The following is a 12,013-nucleotide window of genomic DNA, read 5'->3' on the forward strand; positions in this document are numbered from 1 at the left end:
CTCAGGGAGGAAATGAACCCCAACATCACCTACATTTCACCCAGTCTCTGAAATCCAGTCATGCCCAAATGACTCTCTACCTTCCTCCTCCTTCAGGAGCTTCCCTCTCATTCCCACTATACAGCCCTTCTACCTCCACCCCAAGCTTTTTGGGTCCCCCTTGCAGCTCTCCGGGTGTGACTGGGCAGGGGCTGGCATGGTCACTGTTGGAAGCAGGAGGCAGGGAAGGGAGTGGGACACCAGGGCAATCTGTGCTGCCTGCATGCAGGGGCCTCTCCCTTGCACAGTCCCAGCAGCAGCAACAATGGCAGCAGCAGAGGTCTTTCCAGGCAAGGAAAGAAATTAAGAAAGAAGTTGCTACCTTCAGCACTCTGGTCCTGCAGGCAGCTGCCTATGTTGAATTTATAGAAAGCTCATCCTGGCTTGTCTGTGAGGGTGACGTACAGCAGTCTCTGCTGCCTAAATTAGTCTGCTTTCTAACAGCTTGGCACCATTCCCTATGTTCTCAGAGAGCAGCTCATCCTTCTCAGCCCCAAACCTCTCGGTTTGAGTTTGTTTGGTTTTTTACCATAAAAGAGTTTCAGTCTGTAGCAAAGCCTGCATAATGGACCTCCTGGTACTGTAGAGGTCTTCATCATACAAAGCAAAACAAACAGAAAGAATGTGAACAAGATCATCAAGACAAATATAATGCTTCTTTGAAATTATTACTGAAAAAAATCCTGAGGAAAATGAAAATTCCCAAATTCCTGTTTAATGAAATTGCACAAATAGTACCTGAAGCAACAGGTATTGGAACAGAGCTGTTACAGCTAAAATAAACAACTTACAGGCATTTTATATACAAAAACCATAATTCTTTCCATCATTGCATACTTGATTCTTACACACTAATTTAGCTACAATGCAGTAGAGCTCAAGCTGCAGTAATAGAATATTGATTGTACAATGTTCAGAGACAAAGAATTCATGTTGCTGAACTTTATACACATGCATGTTGTGGCAGCAAGAAATCTGCATCAATATTCCTTGCCAAATATATCCAACCACCACTGTGCCTGCTGGTGATTTAATTAAAAAATATAGAATTTTTGGTGGGACACAATCAAATCTTCAGTGAACTGAAATGCCAGTAATGGAAATCACCTTGAGAAAACAAAAAGGTTAAACGTTCAAACACAGAAAAGTTTGTTGTGCATTTAGTTCTTCTTTGCTAGCTTATGAATATATATAAATATACTTCAGAGTTGCCAGGAACTTCTGTAAAGGTGAGTAATGTCTCTGTAGTGCAGATTTCACATCCTGATTCAAAATAGACTGAATTTTTGTAGGTCTTCATTAGCTTGAAGCCCACTGCTAAATGAGAGATAATGAACCAGTGGTCACTATTCATGCATTACTCCTCAGAACAGCTTCCCAATACACTTCTTTGAAACAGATCAATCATAATACAGCAGTAATTTGAGAGCAGTGCAGGCTGCTTGTCTCACGCTCCTTGCTCCTGCCTTTCCTATGAGCCACACATCCCACTCCACATCTGGGGCACCTGCAGCATCCACCACTGCTCAGTTTCTTGCTTCTGTTTCACCGCTGAACCTAATCATTTTCCAAAAGATCCTCTCTTAAATCCTCTGTGGGATTTCCTGACAGTGTCTTGAATATAATGCTAATATTACATGTATATTAAGGCAATTTCTATGTAATAGTAGTTATACAAAAAATGTATGCAGAGCCAAGTTTTTCTTTCAGGTTTTTTTCATTCTGGGTGGAGAGAGGATTAAGTATTTAATCACCTAGCACTGACAGCTCATAGACAAAATACTGGACTGGTGGCCTGATCCCCTAAGGCAATTTCCATGTTCGTTTTCTGGTTTGGAAGAGAATAACATTATTCTATTTTGTTCACTGAGAAATATCCTACCAATGATATATTATGAACAAACATACCCATTGAGCATATATTTGGATTGTAAGTTTCTTTAAAAAGTCTTCACACTGTTCAAATCACCAGAAATAATTTCAAGACAGAATACTTGTAGCAATTTTTTAACTATGAAATACACAATATTTTATAAGCAAGCAACTTGCATAGTCCCACCTTTTTTATTCCAGTTGCATTTCAGTACCCCACGGAATAGTATCTACTCATAAAAAACCAGCATAGAAATAGAGTGAGATCCTCCTCCAATCAGTTAACTTCTTCTCTCCCATTTTGCTTTTAATGCCCTTTCAAGCTGCAGACAAATGGTGACTTTTAAGCTGTGTGCTGCTCACCACCAATTACCTTTCCCACTATAGTATACAGTGGGTGAGCAAAAAAAATATTACAACCCATGTATTTGCAGTCTCCTCTGTGTTCCCATTAACTGTTTATTACAAAATTTTATTTATGATGAATTTGAATCCTTTAGAACAGGGGAGCTCAGCACCATTAGCTGTTCAACATTCCACCAATAAAAAACATTTCTTTTAAAATGCTTATATTTATTTAGAAACTAAGTATGTCTTAATCTTACCTACAAGAAAAAATGTAGTCTCTGTCTTTCTGATTGATATTCATTACAGTCTATTATGTAATTACCTTAAAAATGTTTACAGAAGATACTTTTTGCAACCAGCTTTGTATTCTTTTGAATTGTCCCTTCAAGGCATTAGTTTCATGTACTGTAAAGCACAAGAAAGATGCCACAATTCAGTAGAATGTGCTAAACAGGGCCAAATGAGGAAACATTTTCTCACGATCATTATTACCTAATCCAATTTAAATTTTGCTGAATAGAAAAAAAAAGAGTTATTTTTTAAAATTAAACCTTCGTCAAAAGTAAGTGTGATTCTAAACCATAGTGCAGAAAAGGCCTGAAGACTATTTAAATTTCCTACTTTATATTTGAAATCCATTAACCTGCACCAGGAACATCTTAACTAATCTTGAAGAGTTATACAAGAAAATTGCACCAGAATTCTCTACCATCTAAAACGCCTCCATACAAAAATAAAAGCACTTCCGAGGGAAGAGCTCATTTGTAAAAAATAATCTTCCTGTGATTGGAAATATTTTTTGTGGATGGACAAAGGACACTAACAAAATGTTTATTTTGCATTCCACACTTTAATAGGTGTCAGGATTCAAAAGACAAATGGAGAAACTCACTCCTAAATTGTTGTTGAGTGACTTCTGAGGGAAGAAGCAGCAGTAAAAAGGCCAGTCTAGAGTAGCCCCCTCAGGATTTGGCTAGCAGAAGAGGAAGTCCTGCTGCAACACAGAGTGCTAAGGAGACTTCATACAAATAGTTTTCTTAAACCCACTGAGTCAAATTCCCCACTGCATGGTTAAGTGTATATGTCTTTTCACCAATAGGAACCCTTGTACCTGAGGAAGACTACTTCTAGTGAACAGCAGGCTATCTCTTTTCATATCTTCCTGGGGTACAGAAGGAAAAAACTCTAGGCCAGGAGATTTAATCCTAATTACCCACCTTGGCCAGCTTTTTGAGTCATTTCCCCTATATGCACACAGTCCATTGAGCCCAGCATTTGTTGCCAGCCCAGCATTTCTTCTCCAGCACAGAGCAGTCCGGCTGAAAAACTGCATTTGTAGGGGCAGAGTTCAGAGTTGAGAGATGAACATCATAAGACTTCAGTAAAAGAGCAATGTCATCACTCTTGCATATTGCACGTAAAATCAATAAACTTTGTCCGAGTAAGAATGACAAAAGCTGGAGAAGGCTCTGGGGAGGCCCTGAGTCAAGGAGTTCTGCAAAATTATAAAATACATTATGAAAACACTTCCTGTGTCCCAGAAAAAAATGGATGCAGTACAGGTGATGAAAGAACAAGATAGATCAAATTTCAGAACTCTTTATGTTCAGTGAGCAACAGCAATTCACAAATAAAAAGAACACATACCAAAGAAGCTGAGATGCTGTGACATAATACTTCTTGGGGACTCCAAAGCAAAGAGATGTTACTCACACTGGGAAACAATCAGTTGCTTTTGGCTGCATGTCAAACAAAATAAATGAAAACTGTCAAGCTGCAGTGTTAAATACCATCAGTCAGCTATGATGTCATCATCAGAACAAAGTGCAGTGAACTGTAGCACTGACAATATTCTTTAACACATGCTCTGTAAGGGTCTTTTGTGGAAAGTCTGAATCAAAACCAGTGAGGCATGGAACTCACTGTACTCAGAGAATGCTGTCTTATCCTTATAGATGCTCTTCCTGCACTAAGGTATCTGAGAAGTTGCTTACGTTTTCCAATGTGGTTTCTCCCAGAGCCATGTTGATCCTTTACGTACTGGGCAGACATTTGTATCATCTCAAAGGTCAAAGAAAAGAGAAACTCTGACATTAGAGAAGACCACAATTTACATGAGGGAAGACAGAATAAGAAGACCAGAGAAACATGCGCTAAGATAACCCATGTCCGGTGAGGTATTACTCTCTTTTCGGTGACAAAGTCTTCTGTTGGATTTAGACCCAAAAGATCATGTGTCAATCACATTTTTGCTCTAAACTTATGGAAGGGAATGTTCAATAGCAAAAACCACATATCACAAACGTCAAAGACAAAAAAATTTTTGGCAGCCTGTGCTGCAATTGACTCTGGACCATTTTATAGCAAAAGAGCATGCCAATGAAAACAATTACCATTATCAGGATTTCATGTTAAGGTGCAGTCTGGATAGTCAAAGCAAATGCAGACTTCATAATTTTTTTTAGATGGTGTCAAACCAGGGTGCATTTCTGTTTAGCACTGATGCTGTCTGCACTGTTAGAACAAGCATGTACACAGGATAGGCATATCCAACACTGTCACTGCCTATCTTGACTGCACATTAGAAGAAATTGGTTTTAAATAAAGATGTTGTTCTTCTCAGTAACAGAGGAGCTGATCTGCAAGATGTGGCCAAAAGAAAATAGGGTTAAAGGTAAAACAAAATTTAATTTAAAAGGTCCACAAAAATTCAAGAGAACGTTTCCTTCCCTCCTCCTCCCCTGAGCCAATGTTTTGCCAGGCCCCTAATAGTTTAACCCCAAGAAGACTCCTCTGTCCTTGCAGCCCTGTAGAGAGTAGCTCCCTTGCTCTCCAAAGTTCCCTCACATGGAAGAGAGGCCCTAGTCCTTGCCCAGCTCTTCCTCTCCAGCATCTTCTCCCAAGACAAAATGCTCCATTAGACAAACCCAAGTAACAGAAGAAATAATATTTCAGAGGTTACATATTTTGAAAGATTTTTTTACCCAGAAGGGAAAACCATTACTAATTGGTAACACCAAACTACAGGCCCTCAATCCTACTTCCAATTTAACATACTGATGTCAAGCCTAAAAATCTACTCATGCAGAAGAAGGTATCAAAATGCCTTCAGAAGCACATAAATCAGGAAAATACCAGGCAAGTAGGAAATTAATTTTTAATGAATATTATAGCTGGCCACAGAGTTCAGCAGCACTCTATTTCCAAAGGTATCTAGAGGGAAAACGTGGGGCATATTAAAAAAGAGCACAGAGTCTGTCAATGTCAGAGTATCATTGGGCAGATAAAGGGACATTGAGGAAGTTGATGGACAGTCATCTGTTAAATAGTGTGTTGAAAGGAAAACATAAGTGTTTTAGCAACAGATAACAGCCTAGACAACACAGGCAGAGCTCTGCCTGTGCTTACAGCAATGTTTGTCCATGCAGGAAAGATTCAGAGCTGCCTATTGGCATTTAGGATAAATGAAGATTTAATTTATCACATTGCGGTAATTGATGTGATACACTGACTTGTAGGAAGCTTTTGGGTGTAGTTTGCAATGAAACCACTGAAAAATGGAATTCAGGAGTAGTCAAAGCGAGAATACTTGAGCAGACAATCTACTCTTGTCTCTGAGGAGATTGGAGCAAACAAATTCCAGCCTCATGAGATGTAATAGAAATTCCATTAATTTTGAAAGCATCCAATTGTCTTGCAGTTGCAAAGAGGTCCCTCAGGGACAGAAACAGAAATAGGACTCTGAACAAACAACTCAAGATCATTTTTCTTTTTTTTTTTAAATTTTAATCACCAACTTTAGTCATGCAAAAGTACCCCTTGAACCTTAACACAATTCCCTACTAAGGAGAGAGGTCGCCCTTTTTTGAATATTTATAAATCATAGCATTTTTAACAAATCAAGATTCATTTTTTAACCAAATCTCTGCTTGCTATTTGATATGTGCTAACATTAAATTAATGATAATAAATTGAAGTTCCTAATTATTTGAAAAAATTTGGGGAAAAATATTTTCTGTGAGATATTATACCTCTTACTTTTGTGGGTTTTTTTTTTCTATAAGTCTGAATAAACAAGGAATGTAAATAGAACATTGAACTGGCATCTTTACTGAACAATTCTTTTCATGTGTTCTTGCAAATGCTAAGGATGTATATTTTTCTCACAGATTTCAGTAGGCTTTAATCTCTTTTATTAGCAACTTATCTGAATGGAACATTCATTTAAAAAGAAAGAAAAAGGCATCTTTTCTGCTTTTGCAGACTGCTTATATTTAAAGATAATGTATTCTGGACCAGCTCCCCAATAAGAAAAAACATATAATGACATTATACAGTAATTTGGGTATTTTACTGACTTTATATTCTGGCAGTATGTTTCATGCCTCATTTAGTAGAAAACTCATTAGACTAGTGCAAACCACGTTTTAATGCAATAGGTTGAGACTTCTTTCCCAACTAACTTGAGTCCCTTTCTATTTTCTGTACTTTTATGCTGGAGTTAATAAATTGCAAACTTTAAACTTTTCGGATTGCTCTGGTCTCTTTTACATAGCATTTATTGGTAGCTCTATATTCTGAGAAAGAAGGATGAAATGAAGAGCAGATTATCCCCTTGGGCTTATGGAATAAATTTTGCCTTTATATAATCTGTGTTCTTATAGGGCATTATATTTTATTGAGCTTTCAATTTGTGACAAAATCATTCACTGAAACACAAGAATATCAATAGGGAAGAACACAGAAGAACAAACAGCTGATAAAGTTTCAAACCAGAGTCTTAGCCAAGATTTTGGATTTAATAGCTGAAGTCTAAAGATCTGCTAGGGCCTAGTCTATTCTAACATCAAATATAAGTAGATTGCTAATGTGCTTATAAAGTGTAAAATAACATTACCACTGATTAATTAAAGATGGTGCACAGGCATACATATGCAGTGGTATGTACCTACGCTGGATTTCTTGGTTAATCTAATGACCGTCCAACTAGTAAGAACTCAGGAGTGGGTCCTTCAGCAATGCTGTGTTGCCACCTCCAGCCTCCAAGACTCATGAGATACAAGTGTGCCATGGCTCTGGCGCCAGTGTTTAAAGAACTTACTGAGACTAGACCTAAAAGTAATACTGGCAGAACAGCACTGAAATGTTCTTTAGGTCATCCATCAAGAGTGTAGTTCACAAGATACTATTTGTGATTAGAGAGTAAGAGCTGACAGGACTGTGGTTGCATCTCACACATAGTAAGAGGTGGAAAATACCAATTCTAGTCTTGAAACGTAATTACTTCAGAACAAATTTTGATATTTTTGTTGGAGGACGAATTTACCATCTCAAGGACCTGGTTATGTTAGACAATCTAGAACACAGAATAAAAGCCTCTCTAATATCACATTTTTTCCCTAAAATTACATCCCTTGATAGGATCATAGGATCAGAGAATCACAGAATAGTTGAGATAGGAAGGGACTTCTGAAGGTCATCTGGTCCAACCCCCTGCTAAAGTAGGGTTCCCTAGAGCAGGCTGCCAAGATCCACCTCCAGATGGCTTTTGAAAATCTCCAAGGATGGAAGCTCCATAACCTCCCTGGCCACCCTGTGTGTTTGCTCAGTCAATTATCATGGGATAACTCTAGCTGGATGGGGAAATTGCCCCACTGGCCCAATGGAGAAGAGTGTTTTCCTTATATCCCATCTGAACCTCTCTTACTTGTTTCAGCCAATGCCCATTGTCTGTCTAGCTCCCTCTTCTCAACTACCTCCCCACCAGTACCATGGGTACATGGGTACTGTTGTTAGTCCCCCCAGAGCTGTCTCTCCCTGAGGCCAAGCCAGGCCAGGTCCCTCAACCTCTCCTTGCAGGGCAACACATTTTCAGGTGTTGTTTATTATGCATTTATCCCCAGTGAATTTCTTAAAGCTCCTGCTGGCCTCCAGCCTGGTTTGCCCCTGTGAATGACAGCCCTGCCCTCAAGCTCATCAACTGATCCTTCCATCTGCTGTCACCTGCAGACTTGAGAGTGCTGTCTATCAATCTATCTGATAATGATATTGTATGGGACAGTTCCCAGGACAGACCCCTGCAGTACCCCATTTGTTACCAGCCTCCAGACAAAGTATAATCTATTAACTACCATCCTCCAGTTGTGCAAGCTGTCCCACCACAATAGTCTCAGTTATTCCAACAACAGCATAGGTTTGTGACAGCACGTGCTGCTCAAGATCCCCCTGCTTGTTTCCCTGGTTATGTGCATTTGTGTGAATACAGTTAATGGGGTGTCCCTCTACATAAATTCTGGAGCAGCCACTAGAACCCCACCACAATTCACATCTCCCTTACTGCAACTCTTTAGCAAGGTTAGAGCAAGTAATACACATATTAATCCATCCCAAAGAAGTACTGAGAAAACTTTATAAAGAGAATGGTATGCAACTATCTCCACTGATTTCACCAGGATTTGATATGTCATCACTTCTGATGCAAGTCACACTTTTGCCTCAGGTTCATATGTACACAGGACACACTATTGTCAGCTATTAGTGAGATTATTGTAAGCAAAAGGTTCTTTCACAGTAGCACAACTAAAGAAACAAAATTATAGGAGTAATTTATAGGTCAATAAATATCACAGTTGAAGGAAAAGGAAAATGAGTTTGTAGTTACTCAGGATTGCTTGCAAAAATTAGAGTTTGGACAATAATGGAAGCATGAATAGAAGTGACAACCAGAAGGTTTCACTTTGTGCCTGTGATCTCACCTGTACTCTTTTTGTGAATCATTTCAGAGCAAAAACACTATGTTAAAACAGCTACATTTAAAAAAAAAAAAAAATTAAAATTATCTCACAATGAAATAATTCCTTCTTCTTCTTTGAAGAATATGTGTCTCCCAGGACAAAATCATTCATTTCTGGATCAGTTACAAATTTCTGAGACATAGGGATATCTAATGATCTACAAATCTAGAGGCACTGTCTTTCCACCTCATTCCCCATAAATTCTTCTGACTCCTTTGGCTTTGAATTCCAGTTCTGGTTGTCCCAGATCACGGCATGTGGCTTTTTGGATCTACATCATTGTTGCTTATGTGGATCTAAAAATAATTTCAGGTTGCATCTAGGGCTAAACCTTATTGAAAATAAAATATTAACCTTCATGTGCTAGTAGAAACAAGAAGTGTCAACAATGAATATAAACAATTTTCCTGTATCACATAACAAAGACCAATCTCTGCGTAAGATTTTTTTGGTAGTTGTTGGGATGACCTACATAATTTAGCTTAAGCTTTAGCTTCTTTTGAGTAACGCAGGCATCTCATGCTGATAAATTCTTTATGTTACACCACCACATCTTCCCCTTACATAATGCGTCATGCATGGTTTGGGGTTTCTTGCCACATGTCTCAGTCACATGCACTTCTGTTTTCCTGAGGGAGATGGATTGAAGGAAATATGTGAACAGAAAAGATAAAGTGTTGGCACAGTGTAGCACTTACGCAGGCACACAGTACATGTTCCCTTTAACTTAAGTTGCACAATAGTTGAATAACTCTGGCCGAGCACGTCTGGTTTAAAACAGTGGAACCACTTAAAAAGTTATACATAAAACAGGAGAGGGAGAAATGAACACAGTATTTATCTTAGGGACTTCAAACACTGCAGTTACTTTTTTAAGAAATATGTATTCTGCCAACTTGATTCTCCTTAACTTACTTGTTCAAGTTCAAAAGTTACAGGTGAAGGTCACAAATGTAACACCATTTGAGGATTTTTGTGCGGCAAGTTCTTAAAAATACTCTCCCCAGAATATAACAATTAGAAGAGCCAAGCTTATTTGCTTTCCTCAGTGCCCCTCCTGTATGCTCACTTTTATTCCCTACCATGGATAATGTTTTTCAAGAGCCTTGATGGTACTGCAACTGAACTGCAGTATTCTGAAACTAATTAATTTGTGGCACATTTGTAAGAAGCAAGTGCATCTCATTATAGTTATCTATTGCTGTAGTGAAAGAACAGCTTAATCTTTCTAATATCTAGTCTTACACGATTTATTACTCAGTTTCTGGCATGATTTTTCTTCACTTTTTTGAGTATTTCTCTAATGATTGATAAGCATTCTTATAAAGGTGCTCTGGTGAGATCATTAATCAGTTTTAAGCTATTTAAATTGTGACTATTAATGTCCATGAAGTGTAACGGAGACTAATGTGCAGGTTTGAGACCTGGGTCAGAATCAGAGGACATGGCTACCTGGTGTTTGACTACCTGTTTTCCTGCCATGGTACCCCTCAGCTTACTGGGTGCTCACCAGCTACTCTGCAACACTGCAGATGAGTACACTAAAAATAATAAGGGAGAGATACTACTGTGGTAATAAACATTACGTGACTGCAATAAATATTAAAACAGTATCACAAGTTGCTCTGATTTGCGATGAGAGATCCAGCCATCTGTGACTGTTGCACAGATCAGGTGTTAAAATCTGGGGTTAGAGAACAATAAAACAGTACTGAGCTGTACTCCATTAATCGCACTGAAGATGATAAATTCTTCTCCTTTCCATATCCTCTCTTCCATACGCAAGTATTTTTCCAGTAGTACATAATAGTGGATACAGAACCAAGTTCATTGCAGATGAAGTGGAAATATTAATTTTAAAAAATGGGAGTCTGCAGTTAAGTTCTGAAATCTCACTTTTTTTAAATGTTGACCTTTTGGTATTGGTGTGAAAACTCAAAGCTCTCATTCTTCAATGCAAGCACCACCTGGAAAACTTTCAGATTTTATATTTGTGTTCATCTCTTCATGATTTAAACATTTTTTATAAGTGACTCATGCTCCTTGTGATACCATTCTCATTAAAAAGTCCTGAAAATAATTCTCAGTAGACTTCATGTTTGCTGCTTGACATACAAATACCTACAGGAGTAGGTATGTCATATATATGTATGTATGTACATATGTATGTAGGTATGTCTGGTCACGATTATCAGTGTGTGAACAATATTTGTTTTGCACTTTTTTTTTTTTTCTGTTTTTCTTTGTTTCAGTTGCCCTATTAAAGGACAGATCCAATAACTTATGATAGAAAATTTTGTATATTGTAATATTCATTGTGAGAAGTTGCATACAGCCTTTGTACCTAACAGCTATTCAACTAATTTGTCAACTAATTATAACTAACAAATACTTGCAGAGAAATAAATGTACAATCATACACAGAAAATAAGACCAGTTTTAGTTATATTTGAAAGGACTATAATGACGAGCTCCAATACTTACACAAATATTTGCCCCAAATATAGTTGCCCAAGATAGTTGTGGGGTTTTTTTGTCTTATTTTTATTTTGCTATCAGCAATAGCAGTATTCACAGTGCATAGCAGAAAATAGCTAATTTAGGAGAATGAATCACCAAACTGTTTCACAGCCTGTCAATATAATATCAATACTTTTAATTGCTATTTTTTATGTCATTAACAACCCATTCAAATAAAGCTGCTTAATGAAGATACGTTATCAAGTGTGGTATGTTGCCATGACACATTCATTCTGTATTCCAGGAGAAATGCAGACTTTAGGGGAAAATCTCTCCTTACTCACTTATCAAGCAGAGCTGTTGAAACCTTGACACTTGCGGAGTTCTATGCAAACCTTTCCCTTGGCACAGATTCTAGCCTCCTGAATTTCACTGAGAGCTTTAGACTTGAAATAGTCCAAACCTCACAGTAACACTCAGCCAAAATTGTTAATTTCTGC

The sequence above is a fragment of the Pezoporus flaviventris genome, unplaced genomic scaffold (assembly GCF_033815535.1).
Source record: "Pezoporus flaviventris isolate CSIRO_AGI_PZ_B2104156 unplaced genomic scaffold, CSIRO_AGI_Pfla_v1 ptg000031l, whole genome shotgun sequence".
Classification (NCBI taxonomy): Eukaryota; Metazoa; Chordata; class Aves; order Psittaciformes; family Psittacidae; genus Pezoporus; species Pezoporus flaviventris.